We start from the raw sequence: 7,769 nt of genomic DNA on the forward strand, positions 1-7,769 counted from the left end.
GAAAAATAACCAAAAAATCTGCAATGTGTCGATAGTTAGGGTGTTCACGTGTTGTTGTGCTCATGCACAGCAGCCGTCACTGCTTATGAAAGCTAACTATGCGAGTCACAGTCACTGTGACGAATTGGCACTCAGCTATAGAGGTGGAACTGAGAACTGTACGTAATAATAAGCAGTATCTCTCTGCTTGGTAATTATATTTCAGGTACTGATAAAAAGTGGGTCACCCTGTGCTGGGCTGCTTGTTGCTGCTTAGAGACATCGTGTTGTGTTGCCTCATGTATCTGATAAAATGTTATGTACCAACCGAATTACAATTTCAGTTGATCACTTTGTTAACAACTATTTCAGCATTCTGAATGTAGGTGTGCACCAAAGGAGGGACAGTCACATTGCACCGGTGAAAGCTCTATGCGAAAAGCTAACACATGTTCGATGTAATCTGTTACATTCACGAACCTATTCATTTATGCGCCACTCGCACATATTAGATATGTGACACCGCTGAATTTATGAAAACGTTTGCTGTGTGGCAATTTTCTTCTTAATTCCGAGTCAGATCACGTTACTTACGAGAACACGGCAAGTGCCATTACCCGATTTCCCAGGAACTTCTTCACTCAGTGGTAGAGGGGTCAAAACAAGCGAATATGTGTTTTCGTTTATTCGTAGATACTCGACCGTTTCTGAGAGAACGACAAAGTTTTCGAAGTATTTTCAGGCATTTTATGTGCCTTTCACCGTCCAGACTCCTCAGAGGAAATGGTGGCACAGTGGTTACCTTTGTGGCTTCTGAATTTTGCGCCCTGTAGTCAAAATCCAATTATTAGTTTTACTTTTGTTTTTCATTTATATATTCACATCTGTAGAAGATAACTGAACCTTTCGTCCTGTCACAGGAAAAGGCACATACAACACTCTACCGTGCCGTAAAACACGCTAATGTTACCCTCTGAGAGGATTTCGAAGTTTGACCGCGAGTGCGTCTAATGGACAAAGCTATCGGACTGTACTTTCAATTTTGATGAAATTAATAGAAAAACCAAACGGACACTAAACTTGGGAGTTAACGAAAGTGGTAAAATTATAAATGAATGAAAAAAATGACCGTTCGCCAGCCCAATTAGGCACACTAATTTGGAAATGTATACTTGAGAAAATTGAATATTAGTTATTGAAGTTATTTTTGTTGAGGTTTCCCTTTCAATAGCATAAACTGATACAGTGCACCCTGTACTGTACTGTGTGTAGCAGCAGTTACCAATAATAGACACACACCAGTAAATGATGGGGAGTAAATTTGCACCAAGTTCATACTAATGACAACCACACACGAGAGCATTACTTAATCAAATACTGAAATGTCACTGCATGAAGTGCAGAGCTAAATTTGAACATGAGTGGCTTCTATCTTGACTTGAAAAAACGCCAATAAAGTTTGTAACATCACAATTACACTGTTTAATCCCTCTACATATAGCAGCCTTCCTTAGCAACAGTAATACTTAATTTTTTTTCCTAATATGTGGAGAACATAATAGGGGCCTTTCGTGATCAGGATTGAAAATATGGTTCCTGACACGAATCTATGTTTCATATGGTTATTATTGAAACAACACATAAATTAATTGGTCAATGCCCATTTACATTATTAACTGAATGTATGAAGTTTGTGAAGCAGTGTCGAAGATTAGTGGCAGGTGGCACGGTGGCTAACTGCGCCCACGGCTCTTGATGTACGAATGCTCTATAAAATCTCTTCTTGCCGTTTTCAACGTATCAGAGCCTTTCTACTATGCCGTGAATACCAAATTATTGCCAGATCCACATCCGACGCAAACCCCTTATTATGCAGCTTCCAATTGCCTCTCTTAGCACCATCGAAGTGTACCGTGCTAAAGCTAACCACATACTGCGTGTCGTTCACACAAAGGAGACGCTCGGTTCGACCGCCAAACCCACCTTTTACGTCGCCCCTTACACTACAGTTGCGGAGGGACTTCCCCACAGCTTTTGCATGTTACAAATACAATTGCCCAAATCATGAACCAACTTTTAACAAACATTTTCTTTTTATGGATGTATTCATATTGTAATAATTTACCATTTCAACATATTCTTTTGTTTTTTTCATATATACATTACAAATCTCTAATTTTCTTGCCATAGATCAAGCAGTTTAAACAACACAGAATGCTCACTTCATAAACTGCAGATACACAGTTACATAAAATAAACCTACTCCTAATCGATATAAGTCTTACAGAATGTTTTCCAGTATGTATTGATATAATGCTGTCCTTATTCGTCTACTAATTGACTGTCAGATGAATGAATCAAGAAAAATGAGAAAATTATTTGAAATTGTTTTCGGCGAAATTCTTGCAGTATATCTTGAGTCATAATCAATAGCAAGCGCCAGTTTCCGGAAAAGTGATCCGTTATCCAAAGTTTTCTGCGAAAGTGTTGCCAACGCTGGAAATCTTCGTCAAAGTTAACGACGTTTCTTTTCTGAGTGAGATTCATATGAAGAAATGTCACTCAGACAAACCTGCGTTTGCGCGATGCTCGTGGTGTCCAGTACATCTGTGTTTCGAATGTGTCTACGTTTGGCATCCTCTAATGGAATGCACCAAATCTCCGTGCAGAATAAACATGTGGATGAAATATAAGAAGTAATATCAGAATTGACATGAGAATGAAATATCAGAATATGAGAGTTTAAAAAGAGTGCAACACCCACAATCAAAGAACGAGCCTCAGATTAAAAATACCTAATGTAGACAGCACTTCTGTAAGTAGGATGTTTAGGTTTTTATGTTGGTAACACCACGTAGCACTCTGTATGAAAATCACTGTCCATGCTGTGTGAAGTCTGTGGCTGGTTGGACTTATTTTTGGAATATTCGCTTGTGTAGTGTTGGGCAGTAGGATGTAAACAGCGTGTAGCGTTGGGCGGTTGGACGTGAGTCGCCAGCAGTGGTGAATGTTGAGAGAGAAGCCAGAGTTTTGAGAGATTATTTTGAGCGAACGATATGGACGTATGTCCGCCAGAAAAAGGAAATTTATTAATATATATATATATATATATATATATATATATATATATATATATATATATATATATACCTCTTTATACAAATACACACACTTTTCAAGTTTTCACCCTTTGTGACACCATTCATTGGCAATAATATATGATGACTTTTGAACATTATTAAGGTAAATACATTGTTTGTTCTCTATCACAATCTTTCATTTGCCAAATATGCCTTCAGTAGCTAGAATCTTTTATTTAGCTGGCAGTATTGGCGCTCGCTGTATTGCAGTAGTTCGAGTAATGAAGATTTTTGTGAGGTAAGTGATTCATTAAAGTTATAGGTTATTGTTAGTCAGAGCCATTCTTTTGTGGGGATTATTCAAAGTCAGATTGCGTTGCGCTAAAAATATTGTGTGTCAGTTGAGTGATCATCAGAATAAGTAAAGTGAGAAATGTCTGAGTACGTTCAGTTTTGCTCAGCTGTTTGAAAATGAAATAACGTAAGAGGTTTTCCAGCACAGTCATTCATAATTTTTCCAAAGGGGACTTTTCACTCCATGTACCCATAGACAGCTCTTCACAGCCTGAAGAAAAACCAAGGAACGCAAGAAGATACACAAAACAAGAACAGAAAACTAGAACCCAACAAAAAGACAAAAACAAGTTGAGAATGGGAATATTAAATGTAATAACCTTGACAGGAAAGACTGAAGAGATCATAGACATGATGAAGAGAAGAAAAACTCAAGTCCTTGGTTTGAGTGAGACCAAGTGGAAGGCAAAAAACTCTAAATTGCTGAGAGGTGGGTACAAATAATACTGGCAGGGTCACAATAAAGAGGAAAAAAAAAAACGGAGTGGGGTTTGTGTTTCACAAAGACACTGACGCAGTTACAGACATGAGATTTGTAAGTGAAAGGATAATTAGAACAAGAGTGCTCTTGGGAAAGTATAGTTTTACTATACTCCAAGTGTTTTTCAGAAACGGTCAAAAATCTATGGATAATACGAGATAGACATATGTATGTTGTATGGAGCACTAGAAACTTAGAGCCTGCATATCTTCAAAGTATGATGGCCTATTTGTGTCTACCTCTTTATACAAATACACACACTTTTCAAGGTTTCACACTTTGTGACACCACTCATTGGTATAGTTGGTTCCATTTCATACGGAGAGTTAACGAATTTCGTCTTTAGAACTGATTTTGACCACTTGTTTACGAAAATCGAAAGCTTTTGACCGTTTCAGTGAGAACTCAATGGACGCCGCTTGTATCGTGTTTCATCACCACTCCCATGCTGACTTGTGACACAGATTTAGAAACTGACAGGATTAAATAGGGAAGGCGGTCATGTTTAATACCACGAGAAATGCTGTCCGGATGACACGTTCCAAGACTGCGTACTGTATAGCGAAATGTGATCCGATTAAGTGAATTAACGGGTCGTGTCTGAGTTATGGACACCAGAAAATCTCTGCTCAAGCATTCAAAGTGCTTGCACAGCAGTTCTGAATAGACCGAGGCTAAGCTTCATAATAACATTTGACCTTCAGCGTCTTACGAGGAGATTAATAATATTAAAGCAACATGTACACACAAAAAGCTTGAATAATAACTCAGTATCAACGCATGGAAGCAAAATTTGTAACATTGCAACGTCATAAAATTACGTAAAACATAGTACGTGACGCTTGAAAACTACGGTAAAAGCTTTCAAATGTTGGCGGTGTCACAATGCAGTTCAAAAAGCTGTTTATGTGGAGCTGATTGAAAATGATCGTTTGGCTGCACATAAGATGGACTGAAGTATTAGTACTTTAAGAAAACTATTAGTGTTCGGACACAGTGAAGTGGAATGCGACTGACAGTTTGCTAGTGTAAACGAATGAAGCCTTCATTTCTGGCTAAAATTTTGTTCGACAGCTTGTTAAAATTAAGAAAGGTGGTTCGTATACATTGTGTGGAGAGATATTGAGGTATAACTCTACTACTACATTCAGAGACTTCGAAATTCTCTTATTTGTCACTAGAATAATTCCTGAAAAGAAACTGGATTATTCGTTGAGAATCAGCCGTGAACTTTAAATACATGAATTTAATTCATTCGTTTTACAGTCGAATGCACATTTGAAAATGCCTTTCCGCAATAGCACGCACTTGTATAAGACCGGCGCGGCTTGATCGTAGTAACATACAACTAAATACAAGACATGTCTGAAAAATTCGATGAAAGGTCTCATAAAACAAAGGAAACAAGGGTGTGTATGAGGCAGCATGTCTCTCAAGAAACATTGTTGTGGAATAGTGCGCTAAGGCGTGCATCATAAAGCACGTCCTCATATCGCAGAACGTACGCCAAATCAAACTGGAGACATTCGAGCACCCACCCTACAGTCCTGACCTTTCCCCAAGCGATTATCGCTCCTTGAGTTCATTAATAAGGGCATCAAAGGGTGAGCGACTCCTGTCGGACGTTGCTGTGCGGAGGCAGTTACGAACTCCTTCACGCAGCAGGACACCATGTTTTAGCAAATGCGTATATTTAGCCAGGTGTGTCGGTAGCGAGAGTGCCTCAACGCTCACGGCGATTTTGCTTGATTGGCATACCTGTTCTGGACTGTACCGCCTTCGAATGGAAACTTATTGATCACGCCTTATAATCGATTAAAATTTCGTGGAACTTTAGGCAGCTTGGCACCTAGGGTCGAATCAGCTACCCAAAGTTCTTGAAATAAGGCGAAGTGAACGGCTTTTAGCAGAAGTGGGGACCACTTTTAGCTCTTGGTGACATGGAGGTTTTCCTTGTTGTATTTTTTGTTCAATCGGTATGGGACGATTGTGGAATTTTTAAGTACGAAGAATGTTCTACGAAACTACAAACTCCAGATGACACAAAGTTACTGCCCAATATATTGACGATTCAGCGATGATTCAAAGCTTGGATCCGACAATCTTTTGAAACTGCTTCTTCATTTTTATCTATAGCAGTAATACAAAGCAGAAGAACTTCCTACGATTTGTATTGCTCACAGATAAGATCTGCTTCAACTGTGATAATGTTTTCAGTTAGTAAAATAGCCATATCTGGAGTGACGAAAATCATAAGCCACACTCATACCAGATCACCATGGTCCGCCTACGTAGCGTAGCGGTAGCGTTACCGCCTACCACGCGGGGGGCCCGGGTTCGATTCCCGGCAGGCAACTCGCGGTTTTCTGTCTTACATCATCGTTGACTGGCAAGTCGCTGATGTGGCGTCACCTAAATAGGACTTGCAATACGGTGACCGAACTCCCCACGACTTCTAGCCCAGAATTGGCCAAATTCAACCAACAGCGCCTTATTTTCTGTGACTCTGTCTGAGTGTTAACTCGAGATGTTGAACAACAGTTGCGAGAGACTGTACCTCGTCTTGCCTGCAACAGAATGTATTTGCAACACGACGCTGCACTGTTCCATTTCGAAGTGAGTATCCATGAGCAAGAGAGTGAAAGTCTCTCCTCCTAATCGGATTACAAGGAGAATTTTTCTATGGCCAGAACGATCTCTAGCATCCACTCTAATGGCTAATTTTCCTGTGAGGTAACATGAAGTTGATAACTGAAATGTAAAAGAGGCCGAAGACGATTTCGTTGGTAGGGTCCTCACTATGTATCTCCCTTCTAGCAGCATCGCTCTTAGAGAGGCCACATCATCCAACCGAGAGGTATGCAGGCTAGCCAAATGTGTAATTTTGTAATACTGATGTAGCAATGCTGTCTTAGTGTTCTGCAGGACTACTTTGCATACTGCAGTGGTGGCTTGTGTTGCTCAATGCTGCAGCACTAAAGCGAGATAATAGCAGATCAATGTAACGGAGCATCCACAGCTTCCCAAGCTCTGATATAATATTGCAAATATATCTGATATAAGTAAAATATGTATAATGTTTTCGTTATAAACTTGTTTCAAAAACATTTGCTGGGATTGGCTCAGCTTCATGTATCTTTTACCTGCTGGCACTTTTTCTGTCTGAATGAAAAGCAGAGAATGATCTGGTTTAATGTCTGTGTAAATTAGATTAATTACATCAGATGACATAAGGACTTGGAAGAGCATTTGAACGGAATGGACAGTGTCTTGAAAGGAGGATATAAGATGAACATCAAAAAAAGCAAATCGAGGTTAATGGAATGTAGTCGAATTAAGTCGGGTGATGCGGAGGGAATTAGATGAGGAAATGAGACACTTAAAGTAGTAAAGAAGTAGAGAGGATATAAAATGTAGACTGGAAATTGGCAAGGAAAGCTTTTCTGAGGAAGAGGAATTCGTTAACATCGAGTATAGATTTAAGTGTCTGGAATTCGTTTCTTAAATTATTCGTGTGGAGTGTAACCATGTATGGAAGTGAAACGTGGACGATAAATAATTTGGACAAGAAGAGAATAGAAGCTTTCGAAATGTGGTGCTACAGAAAAATGCTGAAGGTTAGATGGGTAGATCATATAACTAAAGAGGAGGTATTGAATAGAATTGGGGAGAAGAGGAGATTGTGGCACAACTTGACAAGAAGAAGGGATCGGTTGGTAGGACATGCTCTGAGGCATCAAAGGCTCACCAATTTAGTATTGGAGGGCAGCGTGGAGGGTAAAAATCGTAGAGGGGGACCAAGAGATGAATACACTAAGCAGATTCAGATGGATGTAGGTTGCAGTAGGTACTGGGAGATGAAGAAGCTTGCACAG

At 39.6% G+C, this 7,769-nt stretch overlaps 1 non-coding gene across 1 annotated transcript; it reads left to right on the forward strand.

The window, feature by feature from the left end:
- Nucleotides 1-6,179: 6,179 nt before the first annotated feature.
- Nucleotides 6,180-6,248, forward strand: Trnag-acc (transfer RNA glycine (anticodon ACC)). Its single transcript has one exon. It is a non-coding gene; the product is annotated as a tRNA-Gly (tRNA).
- The last annotated feature ends 1,521 nt before the right edge of the window (nucleotides 6,249-7,769 follow it).

Source organism: Schistocerca gregaria, chromosome 5 (genome assembly GCF_023897955.1).
Source record: "Schistocerca gregaria isolate iqSchGreg1 chromosome 5, iqSchGreg1.2, whole genome shotgun sequence".
NCBI classification, from domain to species: domain Eukaryota; kingdom Metazoa; phylum Arthropoda; class Insecta; order Orthoptera; family Acrididae; genus Schistocerca; species Schistocerca gregaria.